This window comes from Canis lupus, chromosome 10 (assembly GCF_003254725.2).
Source record: "Canis lupus dingo isolate Sandy chromosome 10, ASM325472v2, whole genome shotgun sequence".
Classification (NCBI taxonomy): Eukaryota; Metazoa; Chordata; class Mammalia; order Carnivora; family Canidae; genus Canis; species Canis lupus.
Genome location: NC_064252.1, coordinates 28789620 through 28811569, shown reverse-complemented (window position 1 = coordinate 28811569; position 21950 = coordinate 28789620). Strand labels below are relative to the sequence as shown.

At 52.4% G+C, this 21950-nt stretch overlaps 1 protein-coding gene across 1 annotated transcript in view; it reads right to left on the bottom strand.

Annotated features, from left to right (window-relative positions):
* The window catches only part of MYH9 (myosin heavy chain 9), a 91745-nt gene extending 72598 nt beyond the window's left edge, over nucleotides 1-19147 (bottom strand). Inside the window, exon 1 of the mRNA XM_025461089.3 lies at nucleotides 18899-19147. The gene's annotated coding sequence lies outside the window, so the exon portion shown is untranslated. The remainder of the gene's footprint in view (nucleotides 1-18898) is intronic.
* Between the last annotated feature and the right edge of the window lie 2803 nt (nucleotides 19148-21950).

Genomic DNA, 21950 nt, shown 5'->3' with positions numbered 1-21950 from the left:
TCTTCTGGGCTTATAAAAGGGAAGTGCTATCAGCTTCCCCGCCCCCAGGACAGCTGTGAGTACGAGAGAGCATGTGGGGGTGCAGCCCCCACCAGGTCTAGCTGACAGTCCCAGTTCTGCAGCATGGTCGGGGCACTGCTCAACTCATAGAACTATTGTGAGGCTCACAATGGGCTAACGGAGGAGCCGTGCTTGGTGGCGCCCCGGGGCCTGCAGGCCCCTCTCTCCACAATCTTTGCCTCTTCTCTCAAGAAGTCTGTGTCACCACTGAGTCCATAATGACTCAGTCGCAAGCTCTGCCCTCACACAGCCCACTTCGGGGGGTTTTGAAGTCACATCCTGCCTAGCCTAACTCAACATGATTTATTCCACCCCAGGAATGTAGCTCATTTCCCAGAATTTTGTAAAGAACTTTCAAGAGTTTGATCTTGCAAGGGACTCCATTTACAGGCTCAGCTGGAGTGGAGGAGGAGATTTCGTTCAGCTCAGACCTGTAGGCGGGAACCACACAAAGTCAGGGCTGAAAGGGGCCCCCAGATCTCATCCTGGAGTGCCAACATTTTTTTTAAATCTCAACCCACAGCTTAAGAAAAAAAGAGAGAGAGAGAGAATTTAATTTAAAGGCTTTTAATCCCAAATACACACAAACAGGTCAAACAAAAGCTCCATAACATGATATATACATGCTATTCTTGGTATTTTCCATTTGAGTCTATTTTATTTCGTGTCTAAAAACACTGGTTGCCGCCTATGAAAGTAATTTCACCACCCACCAACAAGGTTTCCTTTCAGTTGACAGTCTGAAAAATGCCAATCTGACACAACTGTCACTGGGTAGAGGCAGCTCGGACTGGTCCAGTGACCAGACCACAAGTGACCCAAGACCACAAGTTAGGTCAGGCAGAAGCTGGAGCCCAAAGCCAAGCGAGGCTCGGTGAGGGTCAAACCTGCAGCAGGTAGGATGGCAGTCACCTGACATGTGTCAGATACATTCATCGCCCACTGCTCCATCCCCTGATCCTGACAAGCTCAGTAAAGCTCTGGCATGCATCCTGTGGCTCTGCCCTATTCTTGCTCCTCATCCTCCCCCTTAAAAAGAAAAAAAAAAAAAAAAAAAAGACACTCAGAGGTTCAGGCAGGTGAAGCAAACTGCAAGGATGTGGGCATTTAGGAAACATCCTTTGAGGACCTGGAGCCCAGGGGGGCAAACGTGCAAGGACAGGGTTCCCTTGGTATGCGGAATCCCAAAAAATCCAATCCACTACAATCAGAACATCACCCCTCCAGCCCTAGCTAGTTGCCCAGAAGTGATAGGATAGTAACAGGTTTTTTTTAATATATTTTTTTAAGATTTTATTTTTTTATTCATGAGAAACACAGAGAGAGAGACAGAGACATAGGCAGAGGGAGAAGCAGGCTCCATGCAGGGAGCCTGATGTGGGACTCGATCCCGGGTCTCCAGGATCATGCCCTGGGCCGAAGGCAGGCACCAAACCACTGAGCCACCAGGGATCCCCCGATATTAACAGTTTAATGCAAGAAAGATCGCTATCCTATAGAGATGAGCTCAGAGAGGTGCTCTCTGCATATTTATATCCCTGGGGTAGCATAACCTAACCCTGTAATGAACAGACCCTCATGTCTGTTAATAGCCTGTCGATGGCATTTGTTCACACACACACACACACACACACACGTGTGTGCACATACACACTCTATAAGCAGGAAACCCAAAGTTCTCTCTAGATCATTGGTTCTGAGCACTTTCAGCCAGTAAGGACCCCTTTGGGAACTGGATGAAGGCAGTGAACCCCATGCATGCCACCTTACAGAGCTCACCGAGACCCCCCACGTACAGTTCATCAGTTACAATTTCAAAGGCAAAAGGACCCTCAAGTGACCTCCTTCTCCACCAAGGCAACATGAAAGACCTGAGAGGATCCTCTTTCTTCATTACCCTCCAGAGGCATAATCAGGATCTCACAGAAGAGGTCAGAGGGGGCAAAAGACAAACTGCAGGGCAGCCTGGGTGGCTCAGCGGTTTAGCACCTGCCTTCAGCCCAGGGTGTGATCCTGGAGACCCGGGATCAAGTCCCACGTCGGGCTCCCTGCATGGAACCTGCTTCTCCCTCTGCCTGTGTCTCTGCCTCTGCCTCTCTCTCTCCCTATGTCTCTCATGAATAAATAAATAAAAAATCTTAAAAAAAAAAAAAAGACAAACTGCAGTCAGGACAAGCCAATAGTGAAAGTTGGCACGAAAAGTGGAGGAGTCAGGATGGTGGGGCAGGAGGCCATTTCCCCTGAGCTGCTCTGGATCACCTTGGACTGCAGGAACAAGAAATCCAAACCTATACAGCCAACAGTCTCTTCTCCCTACATCTCCATCACTTTGGGACTATTCATGAGTTTGCCAGCAGATGCCAGCCCGGGGCACATGGCAGCCTGGAGGACAGAGCCAAACCCTCCCAAGAAACTAGGGTAGACAAGCAGCATCCCAGAGCCTTTGGCCTCCGGGCGGAGCAGGGGGATAAATCACTTGAATACTAGTCACACCGTGAAGATACAAACACACATATTGGGGCACCCGGGTGGCTCAGTGGCTTAACATCTGCCTTTGGCTCAGGGCGTGATCCTGGGGTCCTGGGATCAAGTCCCACATCAGGTTTCCTGCAGGGAGCCTGCTTCTCCCTCTGCCTATGTCTCCGTCTCTTTCTCTCATGAATAAATAAAATCTTAAGAAAAAAAAACCCACATATGTCCCACTTTATGGAAAACTTCAATTACTAGAGAAGGCTAATAATCAATCCCTAGAGAAGGCTGGCCAACCCAGCTGTCCTTGAGCAGGGAGCCTGGCTGCGGGGATGACCTCAGCATGTCCTTCACCAGAAACCTGGCTGCTGCTTATTTTACCACCCACCAAGAACTGCTCCTCTGCCCAGGCCGTGGTCTGGTTCCAAAGGGGTCAAGGCTAAGCTGTGCGCTGGAAGGAAAGCACAGCAGCCCCCGCCCCACATAGCTGCCAGACTGGGAACGAACCCACCCCACGGGGTGCACACACGCAAACTGGTACACACACCGATGCAGGCACACCTGTGTGCATATGCACCCCAGGGATGCGGCACCAGGGCAGAACATGACGCTTCTGGAATCAGGCCACCCTGACTCCAGCGTCACAGTCTCCACTCACAGGTCGAGGGAATGTCTGGGGATGTTATTTCAGTGCCCCGAACCTCCCTTCTCTTCATCTGTAAAATGGGCGCTCAGAGGGCCCACGTCCCAGGACTGCGCTGGCAAATAATAACTGCCACTAGCACTTGGTTCTGAGATCTCGCCAATCGGCAAGGCGACCCTGGGTGGTAGGTTGTAGCCATATCCTGTTTTGCACAAGAGGAAACTGATGCCCAGAATATTGAAATGCCTCACTCTAGGACACACAGGTAGTAGCACCTGGTGTCTGCGCCCTAGAGGTCTGCCTCCTGGGCCTCCTGGCCGGCTCACCGCTTCACTCACCCTCTGAGCAGGTGCTGAGCAGCAAACACCTGAAGTCTGTAAAGAGCACAGAGGGATCAGCAGGAAGGGGAAGGAGCCCAAGTGACCCACCACCTGTCCCGCCACACGCCGCAGAAGGGGCAGCCCAGTTTCCCTGGCAAACTTCTTTTTGACCTGACTTCCCCCCACCCCTCCCAGCTGTCCCCTTCAGATCCCACTAGCGAGCTTGGAATTTAGAGCACCCACTGGAGTTGTCAGAGACTTCCAACCACAACCAATTCGGAATGTCCCAGGTCCAGGAGCACAAAAGGCTGCCTGGTAAAGCCCCCGGAAGAGCTCTGAATCCTGCCCCTGATCTTTGCTCAGGTCCACACAGAGTATCACATTCTTCAGATTCTTGTTTGAAAGCCAGAAGGGGGGGAGGGGAGAGGCCTCCACTATGTCAACCTAAGGATAATTAGAGCCTCTGACTTGTTTTAAAGGGGAAGAGAGCCATCCTTTCCCAGCTTCTCTTGAATACACTGGCCTGCCAAGGTGTGTGATACTGCAATAGTCCGCACATAAGGGGCTTCGCATCCTGGAAGCGTCCTCACTTAGAAGAGACCAAGGCTCCAGTGCACTCGGCTATTAGGTGGTGGGGAGGGATGCTGCTAGATCCTCAGTCTCACCCTCAGAGGCCACTGTCCACTCCTTCTCTGACACAAGGCTTGAAGTACTAACCAGAAAGTCAGCAGAACTAACTCCAGGTGGTTTGGAGGAAGGAACTGAGACAGTTGGAGTTGAGAAGTCACAACACTGATGGGGTCCTATAAATGCCACAGTGCCCAGTGGCCAGTAATTAATCCCATAATGAGGCAGTTTTCATAAGCACTTGGCGCAACACAGCCACCTCCTCCTCACCCTGGCAAAGGCAGGAAACAGTCAGTGGGCAGCAGGCCCAGCTCTGGGCAGAAGACAGACTGAGAGCAGGGTACTGTGGGCTAGCAGGCGGCTTGGAGGCGGTGGCACTGGGAAACGGAGGGAGAAAAGCTAGTTTCCCCCACAGGAACCAGGCTGACCAGACCTCACACATCTGGCTGTGCATCCCCACCTGCTGCCGTGTCTCAGAAGGATAGGGAGGCTGTATACCTGGGCCCACAAGCCAGCGAGGCGGCACTGGGCCTCGTGACTCTAAGGCTATGTACAAAAGCACAAACTACGAACCCCCAACTTCACAAACATAGCCTGCCCCTCGCCCCTATTGAAGGGGTTCATTGGGATGAGAAGGCAGGAGAGGCAATGAAAGCAGACATGGAACATGTAGGAGCAGGGGAGGATTGAGCTCTCTCACTGGCTACCTGGGGCTCGGCACTTAGGTTCTTTGAGTCTCAGTTTTCCTAGCTATAAAATGGGAGCACTGAGGTGCCTGGGTAGTTCAGTCCATTAAGCATATGCCTTCAGCTCAGGTCTGATCCCAGAGTCCTGGGATCAAGCCCCACATCACCCCACATTGGGCTTCCTGCTCAGTGGGGAGCCTGCCTCTCCATCACCCTGTGCCTGCCACTCCCCCTGCCTGTGTTCTCTCCGTGTCAAATAAATAAATGAAGTTAAAAAAAAAAAAAAAAAAAAAAAAAAACCAGGAACAATATTACCACCCTCATGGGATTGGGAGACTTTCATTGCAACAACCTGAATGTGACTTCAAACTTTATCATGATAGAAAAAACTGATCACAATAGGTTTTTGAACCTATTGGATAAGTGGATAAAAGCAGGTATAAGACACTGGCACTGTGCTGGACAAACAGTATATAAATAGGAGTACCCGGTTGGCTCCATCCGTAGAGCACAGGACACGATCTCAGGGTTCTGAGTTCAAGGCCCACACTGCACATAGAGCTTACTTTGAAGAAAAAAATTTTTTTTGAAAAATTGTTTAATTTATATATAAGATCAAACATATAAACAATAGAGCCAAACTTTACTGAGCATCAAAGTCCTCTATGGGGACTCTCATTTTCCTCATTCCACACACAAGGAAAACAGGAGCAGGAAGGGTACATGGCTTGCCAAGGTCAAAGAGCTGGCAGGTGAGAAGATCAGGATCAGGACAAAGGGTCCTGCCTATTACACATTATGAGACGTACACACATCACAATGGTTAAGACTCAGGGCTCAAAGAAATAAGCTTTCTACCCAAGGTCATGCAGAGCTAAGTGCTGGAGCAGATGCTAAGCCAGCACACTCAGTAGAATGAATATATTGACCCGTTTCTCAAGCATACACTAAGTGCCGACTGTAGGCGAGGCCCCATATAAGGGTCCCAGGAGCAACACCTCTAATGGGAAGAGCAAGACCTGAAAGCAGACCAGCTCAGAGAAGTGCCAAGGAGTCCCGGGTCCAGGGAGGTGTTGACACGGCAAAGGAAGCAGTATCTCGCAGCATCTAGGATTTTACACTTAATTCTACAAACTGTTACCCGTCACTTGTGTAAAAACAATTTTTATGGCTCATCAGAGGGGAGAAGCCATCTTCCAAGAAGGACTGGTCAACAAGTAGGGGGTGAGGGGTACAATCACCCCGGAAGGAAGGCAGAGCAACCTGGAAAGAACACGAACCCGGCTACCCTGGACCTTGATCACAGTGGAATTGGCAGCAGAGAGGAGGAAGCAGGGTAGAAGGGAAAGGTGCCCTGGTGAACGAGGGGCAGGGAGCAGACAGGTGAGGGTACGGGGACCCACGGTGGGCAGGCATCCTGGAAGACTCTCAGTCCCTTCCTACGTTAGCGACTCCAAGGACACCCACATGGGTTCTACTAGCCACACTTTACAGAGGAGGAAACCGTGGCTTGGAGCAGTGACATAAACACCTGGGGAAATCCAGAAAAGTCCCTTGCACCTGGAAGAATGGAATAATCCAGGACTGCCCTGGATTACTGGAGAGACCGCTACTGACACACTGACACACACACACACCCTCTCTCTTCTCCCGATGCAGACAGACCTGTGTCCCACACCTCCCTAAATGCACCTGTTGAGGCTTTAACCCCAGGACCCCCAAATGGGACTGTCGTACGTGATGGGCCCTAACAGAGGTGATGAAGGTAAAATGAGAGCATTTGGGTGGGCTCCCCAATCTGACCGGTGTCCTAATAAGTGGAGGACAGGAGCCACAGCCACCAGGGATGCCCGTGCATGGAAGGCAGCTGGCTGCAAACCAAGGAGAGAGGCCTCGGAGGAAACCGAGGTGCTTGCACCTCGCTGGTGGACCCCCAGCCTCCCAGCCTCCAGGGCTCGGGAGAGAGAGTCCTCTTGACCACGCTGGCCTGGGGGACTCCGTGCACACCCTCACCTGAGCTGCTTGCCTTGCTGCTGCCTGGTTCGCACCCCTCTAGAATGTAAACCACAGACTCTGGTTGTTTCATCCAGACATGCGCCTGGCACCTAGGCAGTCTCCAGCAAACCCCCAGGAATTATACATATTTTTTTTTAATTTTTATTTATTTATGATAGTCACAGAGAGAGAGAGGAGGCAGAGACACAGGCAGAGGGAGAAGCAGGCTCCATGCACCGGGAACCCAACATGGGATTCGATCCCGGGTATCCGGGATCGTGCCCTGGGCCAAAGGCAGGCGCCAAACCGCTGCGCCACCCAGGGATCCCGGAATTATACATATTTTAATGAACAAATAAACTGGGTGAAAATAACCCACCTGCTGCTTCCAGAGTCACCCACTCCCTTACCCACAGCCTGCCGACTCCTGCTTTATCTAACTCACTAGTCCGTGTACCCACCTCCCCCTCTTCTGATATAGGAGCTGGCATGTAACTGCAGATGGTATAATTACCAAGACAACCTCTAGCGTATATCCATCACCCAGCAGTAGTGTAAAGTAGGGGATGGGAGAGAATCTATCAAGTGCTGCAATCTCCTAGCTCATGTTTTCTTCTTATTACCAATTTCCAGTCAATATGTAAAAAATAAAATAAGATGAGGTTAAGGCATTGGTTTTCCTTGGTTTGGGGTTTTTTTGAGTGTGCGTTCAATGGGTGGCATTGAGGACCTGACAACTGGGACAGAAAGTGTCCTTGTCCAACATGAGCTCCGGGCAGCCGGGTACTGATCCAGGCTGCAGGGGGGCTCAGGGTGATGGACAAAGCCTGAGACACCAACAGGACAGGAAGTGCCCCAGTGACCCCTCCTATCCCCACCCCATGGGGTGGGTGACAAGCCTGTGGCTCCTTTCTGAATAAAGGATCTCTCTCCTGACCTCCAGGCTCCCTGGAGCCAGGGCTGAGGGACAGGAACAGGGACAGTGCAGGGCTGGAAGAGGCAAGGAACACCAAACCAGAGCAAAGGCATTACATTCCAGGTTCTAGACCCTTGACCATGTGTATCTTCTCCCAGCAAGCCCAGCTCCCAAAGAACTCCCTTACCATTACAAACACCTATCTGCTCCAAAGGGGCCACTAGGATTCTGAAACTTTCTCTTCACAACAAAACTAAACTGTTGCCACTTGTTGCTACAATCCTGCACCTTCCCTGGGCAGCAGGAGCCACAGCAGAGCCCCAGTGGCCTACTGGATGTTTCTGAGACCACCCCTGCCTCTCTCTGTGACTCAGTCCGCAGGGGATGGGGTGGGTGAGAAAGATCTCCCAGTAGGGCCAGGGGGCTATGTCCCCAGCCCCCCTGTGGACGAGACCCCTTGGAGCCTCTGCCCCTCACTTCCTCCGAGTGTTTTCCAGCCCAGGCCTGTGAACTGCATCAGCCATTCAGATCTTCCTCCACTGAGCCCAGAAAGATCTCCCAGGTCCTCATTCCTAAGCTGTGCCACCACTAAAACCAAAGTGGTCTTCCATCTATTCAAACTGGGCACCCGAGCTGCCATTTCCTCCCGGGCTCACTTCTCTATCACAACCCACAACACTAGAGGGAAGTGCTTTTTCCCCCGGGGTCCAGAAGTGAGCCCTTTGAGGGCAGGGCCTATGACATCTCACGCATCTGCATTCTCATCTACCTCCTAGCCACCAGCAGTTTCTGCCCTAGTACGCCCAGGGGAGCAGCTGCTGAATGAATTTCCAAAGGGTCAGGGTGGCCTGGGTGGCTCAGCGGTTTAGCGCCGCCTTCAGCCCAGAGCGTGATCTCGGGGTCCTGGGATCGAGTCCCATGTTAGGCTCCCTGCATGGAGCCTGCTTCTCCCTCTGCCTGTGTCTCTGCCTCTCTCTCTGTGTCTCTCATGAATAAATAAAATAAAATCTTTTTTTTTTTTTTTTTTTTTTTTTAATTTATGATAGGCACACAGTGAGAGAGAGAGAGGCAGAGACACAGGCAGAGGGAGAAGCAGGCTCCATGCACCGGGAGCCCGATGTGGGATTCGATCCCGGGTCTCCAGGATCGCGCCCTGGGCCAAAGGCAGGCGCCAAACCGCTGCGCCACCCAGGGATCCCAATAAAATAAAATCTTTAAAAAAAGGAGGTCACTAAAAGCCATGGAACTTTCTGACAATGTAAATAATGGTTCTTCCCCTTTGTGGCATAGCCATTAAAATAATACCTGTGGAGACTGCTGGAAGACAGGAAACTTTACAATACTGAACACATGACATTACCTGTCCCCCTGTCACTTGTACACTGTGCATGCCTGTGTACAGACAGGGACCCCAGGGAGAAGCAAGCGGTGGATGCGGTGAGGGGCAAATCTGCTTCCGGTCAGCTTTGTTATTATACTGTTTGTGCCATAAACACCCGCCCTCATTTTACTTCAAAAAGGAAACTAATTCCAGCAACAGTTTCATCTTTCTCAACACTCCATGAAAACCTTCATCCCCCTAGTCCTTCAGCTGGGGACAAGCTGACCACACAACCAGAGGACCCAGGCAGACTGCCCAGCAGCCACCCAGAGGCTAAGGATCCGGGAGTGGAAGGCTGCACTCTCACATTTCGCAGAAAATGGCACACGGAAGTAGATCTTAATGGGCCCTGTGAGCTACGGAGGGGGCTGGGAGTGGGGCTGGGGCCCGGTGCTCCTCAAAGGAGAGGAAATCCTTTACCACCTGAGCAAGAATGCTCCCTGGACATTCCATGCCACGTCCCTACCTGCAATCAGCTCGGAGGCCGCTTCCTCCCAGAAGCCTTCCCAGAGGCCCCTGGGCCCTCTTCCCTGGGAGGCCATCCACTTCTGGAAACAAGGGCCCCACCTCCTTCTCCTTCATCTCCATAGTCCCATTACCCAGCCCAGTGCCTGGCATAGAGTAAGCTCTGAGGAGTGATACCTGAATGATGCAGGTCAGATAAACAAATGAAGAAGGAAAGAAAGAATGCACGTTTGCAAATGGGTTGAGGTCAAGAAGAGCCCACTAGTCAAGATGGCAGCAGGCCCTCTGGCTGGTTGGCTCTCCAGGGAAGACCAGCGAGGGCCCAGCTAACAGCAGCAGGCACGGCGGCCAGGATTCACGCTGCTCAGCCATGGTTTGTCACCTGCCCTCCCTTCGCACCAACCACATACATTTGAAGAATGGCCAGATGAGGTTAAAGGTGACGTCAGTAGCCAAGACAAAGCTACAGAACCAGCAACCCCACTCTGAACAGCCATTCACACTGTGGGATGGAGGCCCTGTTCTGCAGCAGCCCAAAGCTCTGCTCCTCTCATTGATTCTTGGCCACTTGTGCCAGTGGACGCCTTGGGATCAGCCCAACCTCTCACTGTCAAGTGAGGAAACACAAGTTCAGGAGTGAAGGACATCTATAAAGTCACACAGGGGTCTGCAATCAGTGCTGGAATCTGAATACCTGCTCAGTCTCCTCATCTGTAAAATGGAGCTAATTTCAGGACAACTGGGTGGCTCAGTGGTTGAGCATGTGCCTTCAGCTCAGGATGTAATCCCAGATCCTGAGACTGAGTCCCACGTCAGGCTCCCTGCAGGGAGCGTCTGCCTGCGTCTCTGCCTCTCTCTGTGTGTCTCTCATGAATAAATAAATAAATCTTTTTAAAAAATGGGTAATTTCTTACCTCATCGGAAATGAGGTAAAAATTAAATGATTCATGTAAAAGCACCAGCACTGTGCCTAGCACACAGCAAGTGCTCAGAAGAATGTAACTATTAGTACTCCTACTATCAGCACAGCTGGGACTTCAACCCAGACATCCTGATTCTCAGGCCAAAGTCCTTCCAAAGGAGCCTCTTCCTTCTTTCCCAGCCCACATTTCCCATCTTCCCGCCCCCAGCCCCGCCCCCTGGCAATCCTAGCCTCCAGGGGACTGGCTCAAGATGCTCAGAAATCCCCAGTCACTCAGGGTGCCCGGGCCTGCCTCTTGTGACAAGTCTCTCCCCAGTGTCCCAACCTCCTATCAGAGGGGAAGACTCCTGAGGATAGAGCTGGGCTCTGCCCTCCACCCACACTGAAGCCTCACCAAACCCAGCACAGTGAAGGCCATGCAGCAGCAGGCCCAAGGAGTGTTTTCACGACTGAGATTTGCCCAAGAAATTTGGCATCAACACCCTCATACCCAATAGCTGCTCTTAAAAATTAAAAATAGATGAAAACTGGGGGCACCCGGCTTGCTCACTCAGTTTAGCGTCTGACCCTCAGATCTCAGCTCACATCTGGATCCCAGGGTTGTGAGTTCAAGACTCATGTTGGGCTCCATGCTAGGCAGGCATGGAGCCTACTTTAAAAAACAAGAGACAAAACAAAAAAACAGACAAAAACTTTAAAATGACTCCCTGCCACCACTTCTCTTACTCCAGAGATTTCCAGACAAGTGCCTGAGCATGTGCATCTGTCAAGGAGAGAGATGAGTAAATGGCATGCTAAAGCACTAGCGGCCTGGGCCTCCTGTCCCCAGGCTTACAGGCAAAGGCCGCAGTGAGTCCAAACACTTGATACAACTAGGAGCCACCTCTGCACCAGGCACCGAGTGAGAACCGGGATCTAGACTTGAGGAAAGACCCCTGCCTCTGACCTCCAGGTCCCCTGACCTCCTCAGTCGGGTGGCTTCTAACATCTTCTCCCCCATCCCAGACCAGTTGGATTAAGTCACCCAAACCAGTCCCAATGCGGGTCTTTATGTTTATCAGACAGGAAGCTCCTTCTCCAGCCCAGTGACTTCATGCAAAACACAGGAAATTCGGTGGCTTTTGAACACAGGCAGCTCTAAATAAAGGAGCCTCTACGGCTCTGTAACAGCCTTTGTAAAAAAAAAAAAAAAAAAAAAAAAAGGCTTCATTAACACAGCTCAGATCAGTGTGACAAGGTGAACTGTACCATGTGTATGAAGGATGCAAAGGAAGTGACCGTTGACAAGCTCAGCATCTGACGCACATCTTCTGGCAGGTTCCAATGCCATCCTCACCCCCACACTTTGTTATCAAGGGACAGACTTGTGGGACTAATTTAAAATCTTTAGGGGATCCCTGGGTGGCGCAGCGGTTTGGCGCCTGCCTTTGGCCCAGGGCGTGATCCTGGAGCCCCGGGATCGAATCCCACATCGGGCTCCCGGTGCATGGAGCCCGCTTCTCCCTCTGCCTGTGTCTCTGCCTCTCTCTCTCTCTATGTCTATCATGAATGAATAAATAAAATCTTAAAAAAAAATAAAATAAAATCTTTAAAACCTGACCACATATTTCCTCCGGCTCAGGGGGGGACAGGTGATGTTGGTGAGAACATGAAAGAGGGGGGAGGAAAGAACTGGACTGGACTGGACTAAAGATACTTTACGTATCTTCACATGTAAATTACAAGCCTGAAAAAGCAGGCATCTCCTTGTTGCTGGTGGGGAAACTGAGGCAGTGGTCCTTTAGCTGCTGGAGAAAAGGCGAGGGGCTGCTCCCAAAGCCCTTCTTTTGTTCCCTCCACCATGAGTTTCGTATTGAAAATACAAGAAGTCGATCACCTCGGTCATTCAAGGACTTAAAACGACCAGCAATGAGGAGCGGCTAAGGGACAGGGGAAAGGCGGGGCGGCCCTCCGATCGGCCCACCCTGCTGCCTGGCGCCTCCCCATGTGAAATATTGATTTTTCGAGCTGTGGGAACTTTCAGCTGAAGGCGCCCTGTCCAACTGGAAGCAGTTCAGAGAAACCGAGAACACTTCCCACCCAGCGTCCTAACCGTGGCGCCCCTCCCCTCCAAGAAAGAGAAAGACCAAGGGTGTGGAAGAGCAGACTCTTGAGAGATTAAAGGAGCTAAGTATGTGTTGCTTGGCTAAACGGTGCATAAAGGCCAAGGAAGGGAAGATAACACTTTAAAAACACTTTTAAAACGAGGCCACGTGATTTCGAGAGAAAGGCGCTGAGTGAAACCAGGAGCCCCACGGCTTTCTACCAACTCACAGAACGAGCTTTGGGCAAACGGCTCCTTCTCTGATGGGGTGGGGGGGGGGGTGAAATTATCCCTAAGATCCCCTCCGGCGCACACATCCTACGATTCCAAGGAAATTCCGACGGAGGGTTTTCACTGTCGTTCGTTTTCTCTTTTAAGCAGGCCACCAGGTGGAATGAACGGGTCAAATGAAAGGGACAAGTCTCCAAGGGGCAAAGTCCCGGAACCGAGAGAATGCCCGTGGAGGGGGTGGGAGAGAAGACCCCCACCCAGGAGGCCCCCTTCTCCTCGGGGTGGGGCGGCCTGTAAGGCCCCTGAGACCGAGGGCCCGAGAGGCACCCGGGAAGCCGCCGGAGGGCGGGGAGGGCGGGTCGAGCCGCTACACCTCCCACTTCCCTCCAGGCCTCGCCCAACCTGCCCGGGCAGGAAGCCACACCCTTCGGTGGCAACTTCCGGGAGGCCCGGGAGGCTCCCTCCAGCCACTCAGGGAGGGATCCCGGTGGAGCAGCTGGAGTCGAAGGGCCGCAGTCAGGCCCCAGACACTCCCGGGAAGGCCTCACCCTCAGCCAAAGGCCATCCGAGGGCCCCTCTGGGCCCACCTGCGCGGGCCGGGTGCTGTGTCCCAGTCTGGGTGCTGAATCACCTCAGGCTTGGGAAACTAGAGGGCAGGATGGGGCCTGAGAGGTGCCAACAGAAGCCCGCCTCAGTTACTTTTTAAAGAGACACACATCAGGGGCAAGAGGGCAGCTCCTCTCCTGCTCCCCAAATATCTGGTGCCTTCACAGCACAAGGTGAGGACAGGGGGTAGGATACCAGCCAGCATCCAGCCTTCAAACCATCTGCCCACGTGGTGGCAGGCCCATTTTAGACTCAGGCTCATTTTGTGCACTCATGTGTGACTCATGCCATTCCTCCAGGAGGCCCAGAGGCTGCCAGGCAGGGGACACCGGCCTGTCCGAGACCCCGATGGGGGGTCTTCTGCTGGCTTTGCCACAGAAAAACGCCAACTCGGTGGTGAGCAGTGCTGGCAGCTTCTCCAGGACCCACAGCATCCAAGGCTAAGACAGTCTTTCTTGAGAAGGCGATCAAGCCCTCCAATTCAAAACACCCTTTTGATCCCATTTTCTCAAGAACTTGGGCTTTTCCAGTTATTAATACGTTAAAGCCACAGGCCAGAGGCCGGAGGGACAACTGGGGATGGAAGGGGAAGGATCGCTCTAGTCATTACAGTGACCCCGAGTTTTAAAAAGTGAATCCAAAAAAAAAAAAAAATGTGAATCCAAGCGAATAAAGGTCTGGGTTAGCCCTATGGTCAGAATGGGCTTCCCAGGAAAGAACAGCATATGATTTGGAGTCAGGGGAATTGTGGGAAGCCTGGCAAAAGGGTATCCCGAAATACTTTCCAGACACACACTGCGGGCTTCCTTTTCTCTTACAGAAAAGAAAAAGCAATCATCTATCATTTCCCAGAATATGAGGGAGTGGATCAGAATAGGCGTTTGTTTAAGGGGGTTACTCTGGCAATATGATGTCACGGGGAAGAAAACAGGACCCAAAACGTTCCAGCCACGAGAGCAAGTCAGTCCATTTCCGAGACCCCTCCTCCTTCCTTGCACACAACAGGCACTCATTATGAAATTGGGAATCAAGAGCAATGCGTTTTGAAGTTGAAGCCCACAAGACTGGCCAAAGACCCCTTAGTTTCCACAGGTAATAAAACTAAAAAGGCATGTGATGCTCACTCCCACTCCTGCTTCCTGGGCCCTCCTCCCCTTCTGGAAGCAGCCACAATCCCCAGCATCTCAGTATCTTTCCATGCAGAGCCCAGGCGACATACTAGGTTTTACATACTACTTCGCCCCTAGTTCTTTCCACTTGCAACGTATCTTGCAGAGTGCACCCTATAACTACTCACAGATCGGCCTCATTTTCCCAGGGGCTACACTGCAGGATCCCCACTGTAGAGCTGTGCCATGATTTATCTGACCCTTCTGATGGACAGTTTGCTTGTTTCCTGTCTTTTTTTATGACAATGCTGTAAAGAATATCCTCAGACACTTCCTCTTGCATATCTGAGCTTATCTGTGGGTTGAATTCCTAGAAATTAGAGGGACTATGCTTTGGCAGACATTGCCAAACTACCTTTAAAAAGAGAGTTCTCACAATTTATGCTCCCACCGGTAGGGCATGAGAGCGTGCCCTCAACACGGGGGCATCTCGGAGAAATGAAAACTGATTTTGCCTGTTTCCCGGGCACTCTTGTGTTTACCTGGTGGGCACATAAAGTGGCATGATGTCTTTGTAGGATGGCAGGGCCCTTTCTATCAAAATCAAATTGTCCCCCAACCAGAGCCAGAGACCAGGTCTCCAGACCCCAGGGTCCTATGCTCTTTCCAAGTCACCCCTTGGCTCTACCCTGGACTTCCTGGACCATGGGAAACCATATTTTAGAACTAAAACCGGGGGCAGCCCGGGTGGCTCAGTGGTTTGGCGCCCGCCTTCAGCCCGGGGCGTGATCCTGGAGTACAGGGATCGAGTCCCGCGTCGGGCTCCCTGCATGGAGCCTGCTTCTTCCTCTGCCTGTGTCTCTGCCTCTCTCTCTCTCTCTCTGTGTGTGTCTCTCATGAGTAAATAAATTAAATCTTTAAAAAAAAAAAAAAAAAAGTAGAACTAAAACCGGAGAGAGTTTGTACACCTTCTGTCTGGGCCAGACCCTGAAATGGGGCTACTGAGCACAAGCTTGTCACAGAGTGCATCCAAAAGCAGCAGCGGATGGGCCCCCCGACCCACCTGGGCTTCACAGCCCGCAAGCACTGCATGCACGTTTGCACACACATAACCACTCCTTTTGAGAAAGCAGAAAGAGCCCTGAGCAGAAGCAAGGAACACCACCTACCCTTCCCTCCCCTGTGTCCCTGCCTGAGGACCCAGGTTGAGACCTGTTATTCACATATTTTCTTAAAACTGACAGAGCCACTATCTATCAGGCCCTTTACACACCTGATTTCTTTTAGTTCTCACACCTAATCCCTCAGGGTAGGTATTCATTCCCATATTACAGATGAGGGCATTGAGGCTCAGGGAGGTTATGTGACTTGCCTAAGATCATAGAGCTAATTAAGTGGCAGGGTCAGGATTTGAAGCCTGGCTCGCTGCAAAGCTCCTGAGCCCACTCTTCCTAACTCTAAGAATGGCATTCTGTGAGTCCCAGGAGCACAGTCACTTCCCAGGTGGCAACCAGGGCTCCATTCTGTTGTCACCAGAGGACTGGAGCCCAGGAGTTCAGTGCAGCAGGGGTTAAGGCCAAGAGGCAGTGACTCTCTGGAGCTGCACGGGGGAAAGTGCACTTCCTGCCCCTGCGGGCAGAGATGCTGTTTTATGCTCAGCAAATTAGGACGTTTGTTTAATTAAGACGACACACAGATTTTGTTATTCTAAATATTTTTGGAACATGATGCTTGGGAGGAAGCTGTCAAGGCACGGGGTTTTTTTTTTTTCCCCCTTTGCTTTGGGTTTCTTTCTCCCCCTTCCAAAGAAGGGTAAGGCCAGGCTCAGAGGAAAACAACAGCCAACCCCTCCCCTCCTTTTGAAATAAAGATGTCAAGCTGGTAAGGGCTGTCTTAAGTACTTTATTGAAGGATTAGCTAGAAGAGGAAGTGAAGAAAGCACAGTTAGCCTGGTTTCTAGCAATACCCTCCCAGGCTACACAACAATGCTGCATTTTCTAAGTGTGCTTTTCTCCTTCTAAAAAGCTAACAGATCCTTGTTTTGTTTTTTCTGGAGCAGAAACAGGCAAAAGGCAGCCTGTGATTAACATGCATCCTTCATCCTGCAAGAGGGAAGTTGTCCCATCTCCAACCCCTTAGGTTAAAAAGTTAAAAAAAAAAAAATTTGAAAACCAGAGAGCTAGGACCCTGATCCCCTCTTTCCTCTCCCTTCATGTGCCCTTCAGGGAAGCAGCCCCACAGAAGGCACCTCTGGAGCTGAGCGGCCCTTCCCTGCACAGAGCCTGCCAATCCAGGCACCTGGATCTGCCCACAGGCACTGCCGAGGCTTGCTGAGTGTGAAAAGTAGAGCTCTTTGGTATCACCCGGCAGCCAAGTTGGGGGCACAGTGACTCTCAAATTACACTAAGCCAATCTCTTGATTGCTCAGTTATGCACTAAATGAGGCCTTCCTTTCCAACACTGAAGGCCTGCCTCAGTTTGCCAGATCGGCAGCCAGATCAGCAGTCAGCTCAGGCAGCGAGCTCCTTCGGAGGCAGCTTCCCTCTTGCCCCCCCCCCCCCCCCCCCCCCCCCCGGACAGAAGTGGTGGCCCCTCTCGGAATTCCTCGAGTCCTTTGAGTCCTTTGTCTCCGGCATGCTTGGGATACTCATCACAGGCTGCCTTTGTATTTTGATCATTCAGACACTATTTCCCCTGAAGGACTGTAAACTCCTGGAGGGCAGAAGCTTCTGGGATCTCCGCACAGTGGGCTGGCTCCCTTCTCCCAGTCCCCATGACTCACAGTACCTTTCCGAGGACCATGTCATCTTCACCTCACATTAGAGTCATCTACAGATTTGTCTCAGCGTTCCCTAAGTGCTCGAAGGCAGGGGCCAGGTCTTACTCAACCTCACACCCCTCCACCACCTGGCACAGAGCAGCCAGTTAAATATTTGCTCAATTACACATCTGTGTACCCTCCCCCTGCACCCAGCAGCCTTGAATATAAATTGACTAATATTATTAATCCAGCGATTGTCTAAACAGGCCTTAAAGCAGCCTCCCTCCTACCAAAAGGGGAATAAACCACCAGGTGGTTATCAGGCAGGTCTCAGTGGAGTCAGAAATGGCCAGTGTTGCAGGAAGCAGCTAAGGCTCTCTTCCCCTTCAACAGTTACTCAACAGTTACTTTGAGGTCCTCTTAAACCCAGAAAAGGATGCAGTGAACCAGGAGTTGTTGCGCCTCCCCACTGCCCAGCGGGGAGAGCCGCCGGGCTCCACGACCTACCAGGACCTGGGACTTCCCGGGAACCTTTCTCCCCACACTGGCTGGGTGGGGCCACAGACTGGGGCACGGACCTCACCCAGCCCCCACCTCCAGGCAGCCGCCAACCTGGTCCTGGAGGTCACGGCGTGGTTACAAACGACTGGGCTCCTTGCGGGGATTGGGGGGGGGGCGGTGCAGTCCAGCCCCGGGTGTGGTCCCAGGACAGGATGGAGGGAGGCCCCCCCCCCCGCACCCAGCACGGAGAAGTGGGGAAGGCAGGTAACAACCCCGGATCTGGCCCAAACGGGGACGATGCACGAGCGCAGGCGGGGTCCCGAGCGGCAGGGCCCAGCTCCCAGCCCCCGCCCGCGCGGGGCGGCCCAGGTGCGGCGGAGTCAGGTGCGCTGCGGCGGCCCGCGCGGAGGGCTGCGGGCATTCCGGGGCCCTCCTGCCGGGGCGGGGTGCGGGGGGCTGCCCGGGGAGTCCCTCCCGCCCCGCCGGGCCCCGGGCCCCACGCACCGCCGCACGGCCCCCGGCCCCCGCCCCCGCCCCGCCCGCCGATCGCGGCGGGCGAATGAGGAAGTCGGCAGCGGAGGGCGGAAACCGAGCCGAGAGCAATGTCTGCGGCAGGACGGTCCGATTCTGACTCAGGCGGCCGCCCTGACAGCTGCCAAACGGTCCCCGCCGGCCCGTTACCTCCGTCCGGAGGCGCCGGCTGACTTCCAGGGGAGCCGCTGCCCCGACCCCCACCCACGCCCCTCGGCCCGGCCCAGCCACAGCGGCGCGCGGAAGGGGTTAAGAAGTTTGCCCAACTTGGGCACTCGGCGGGGCGAGGGCGGGGCGTGCCCGGGCCGCAGGGGAGGTCGAGGCTGCGGCGCCCCGCCGGGGGGGGGGGGGGGGGGGCGGGCTCCCGGGAGCGCCGGCCCAAGCCTTCCCGGGCTCCCGAGGCCGCGGCTCCGGCGGCGCCCTCCGCGGGCGGAGCAGGGGGTCCCGCGGCCCCTCCCGGAAGGATGCGGTGCGCCCGCCCGGCCGCGCCGGGGCCGAGAGCCACACGGCAGGCTCGCCCCGGACGCCGCGCGCCTCGTCGCCCCCACCCCGCCCCCGCCCGGGGCGGGACCGGCCGGCGGGGCTCGCTCACCTGAACCTGGATCCGCGCCGGGGAACGGGCGCCGCTTCTCCCGAAAGGGCTTCCTCGAGCGCGCGGGCGACGGCGGGGTGGGGCGAGCGCGCGAGGCCGGAGCTGCAGCAGGTCAGTCTCGCTCAGCCTTCCGTGCCCTGCCCGGGAACCGCGGTGATCTGCGCGCCTCACCGCACCCAGCTCGGCTCCTCGCCGCCTCCCCGCCCCGCCCTTGCAGCCGCCCGCCTATTCCAGCCCCGCGCCGGCTCCGGGGCGGAGCCTGGGGGCCCGACACCGCCCCCCGAGCCGCCTCGCCCACTCCAGTCCGTCCCCGGTCTTGATGGACAGGCCTCTTGGCCTGTAGGAAGGAGGGTGGGCGGGGCCTCCGGGGCCGGCGGGGTGGGGCACTCACCCTCCCCATCCGCCCCCACCTCCACCCGCTCCACCTTCCTCCGCGCTTCCTAGGCGGGAGCCCCGCCCCCGTGGGGCGGGCCCGACGGACAGCCCGGTTCCAGGGGGAGGATTGACACGCAGAGCGTCCAATCAGGAGGAGGAGGAGGCGGCTCGCGGAGGACTCGGGCTGGGGATTTGGTGCCTTGCCGGGCCGGGCGAGGCCGGGCGGGAGCCGGCGGGGAAGGTCCGCGGCGCTGACGCCCCGCCCCTCGAGCTGTTTTCCCGGTCCCATGTCATCCTACCAGAAGCACAGATATTAAGTACCATATATGGGAAAAGTGCTATTTTACATAATTATGATGGCCCGTGGGGGCGGGCGTGGACTCAGCCCGGGATCCGCTGCGGGCGCCCTGAGTTCGATTCCCGACCCTCTCTTTGGGTGGGCACGCCGGGGTCCCCCAGCCTCCGGACCTTCCTCGGACCGTTCCCGGGGTGCATTTCCAAGTCTCTCTACCTGCACGCGATTAACTCGCACACTTCCCTTAAGACCTTTGTTACCAGTGTTTTCTTCTGTGTTCTTTTTTTTTTTTTTTTTTTTTTTTTTTTTCAGGTAGGCAAAGAGCCACTCCTTTTGGTTACTGCCCACTACACGAGGATAAAACCTTTTATATTAAAACTTGTTTTTAATTTTTTTAGGGACGCCTGGCTGGTTCAGACCGTAGAGCATGAGACTCTTGATCTAGGGATTGTGAGTTCAAAGCCCACATTGGACTTAGAGCTTACTAAGATATTGTTTGTTTGTTTGTTTGTTTTTAAGATTTTATTTATTTATTCATGAGAGACACTGAGAGACAGAGACAGGTAGAGGGAGAAAGAAGCAGGCTCCCTGTGTGAACCTGATGTGGGACTCCACCCCAAGACCCCCTGGATCAGAACCTAAGCTGAAGGCAGATGCTCAACCACTGAACCAGCCAGGTGCCCCTAAAAAAATTTGTTTTTTAACTTAAAAAGATGTTTATACTTATCTTTAATCCACCTAGAATTTAAGTTGGTTATGGAATGAGGGAGAAATACAATACAATTTCCCCAATGGCCGGTTGTCCATTCCTTATTCATCACCTTTCTAATTTTTATATGCTCAGACATGCTTCTGAGTTGTATCCATTGATCTTTTTTGTGTATTCCTGTGCTATTTCCAAAATACTTTAATGATGGTAGCTTTATAATACATTTTATATCTAAGGGGCCAAATTTCTCATAACACTTCCCTTTCGGAATGTTCTATCTATCATGACTAACCTATAACTTCAGAAAATATGTATGATGTGAAAGTAAAAGAGCACTGGGGAAAAAAATTTGCAGCCCTAATAATTACTACCAACAATATACAAAGAGTTCTCAGTCACTAAGAAAAATCCTAAGTATTCCAAAATAAAAATGGCCAAAAAAGGAATAGACAAGTAAGAAAGAGAAACATAAATGGCCAATAATCATGGGGGGAAAAAGGTAAGTTACTAGAAATGCAAACAAAGAAATGCAAACAAAATATCATGAGATACCATTTTTCAACCAAATTTTTTTTAATTAAAAGAATAAAAATGCCCACTGTTGGACAGGCTTAGAGAGAGATACAGATGGGAGAGTAAATTGATCAATTTTCTCTGAGAATTCACCACAAAAAAATAATTGGAAAAGTGCACAGATAGTGGTTTAAAAGGTATTCCTTGGGATCCCTGGGTGGCGCAGTGGTTTGGTGCCTGCCTTTGGCCCAGGGCGCGATCCTGGAGACCCGGGATCGAATCCCACGTCGGGCTCCCGGAGCATGGAGCCTGCTTCTCCCTCTGCCTGTGTCTCTGCCTCTCTCTCTCTCTCTCTGTGTGACTATCATAAATAAATAAAAAAATTAAAAAAAAATAAATAAATAAACATTTAAAAAAATAAAAAAATAAAAGGTATTCCTTTCAACATGGTTTAGAGTCACTAAATATTAGAAACAAAAAAATAATAATAAAAAAATAAAAAATAAAAAACAAAACAAAAAAATATTAGAAACAAATGTGAAAAAAAAGAAACAAATGTGTAATATGAGACTGATTGAATAAATGTTGATATATCTATGTTTTAGATATACCCAAAAAGTCACTAAAATTTTATTTAGATTTGTATTTACTGTTTTAAAATATACTAAGTAGGGATGCCTGAGTGGTTCAGTGGTTGAACATCTGCCTTCAGCCCAGGGCATGATCCCAGGGTCCTGGGATCGAGTCCCACATCAGGCTTCCCAGTGGGAGCCTGCTTCTCCCTCTGCCTGTGTCTCTGCCTCTCTCTCTCTCTCTGTGTCTTTCATGAATAAATAAATTTTTAAAAATCTTTACAATATACTAAGCAAGGAAAAGCAAATTGTAAAATGCTATTATAGCAGAATTTCATTTATTTTTGTGCAGTGTTTGTATATCTCTCTGGTGTGTGTGCATGCATGCCTATATAGAGGCAGAAAATGAAGTTTAAAAGGCATTGTAGGGGGATCCCTGGGTGGCTCAGCGGTTTAGCACCTGCCTTTGGCCCAGGGTGCGGTCCTGGAGTCCCAGGATCGAGTCCCACGTTGGGCTCCCTGCATGGAGCCTGCTTCTCCCTCTGCCTGTGTCTCTGCCTCTCTCTCTCTCTATGTCTATCATGAATA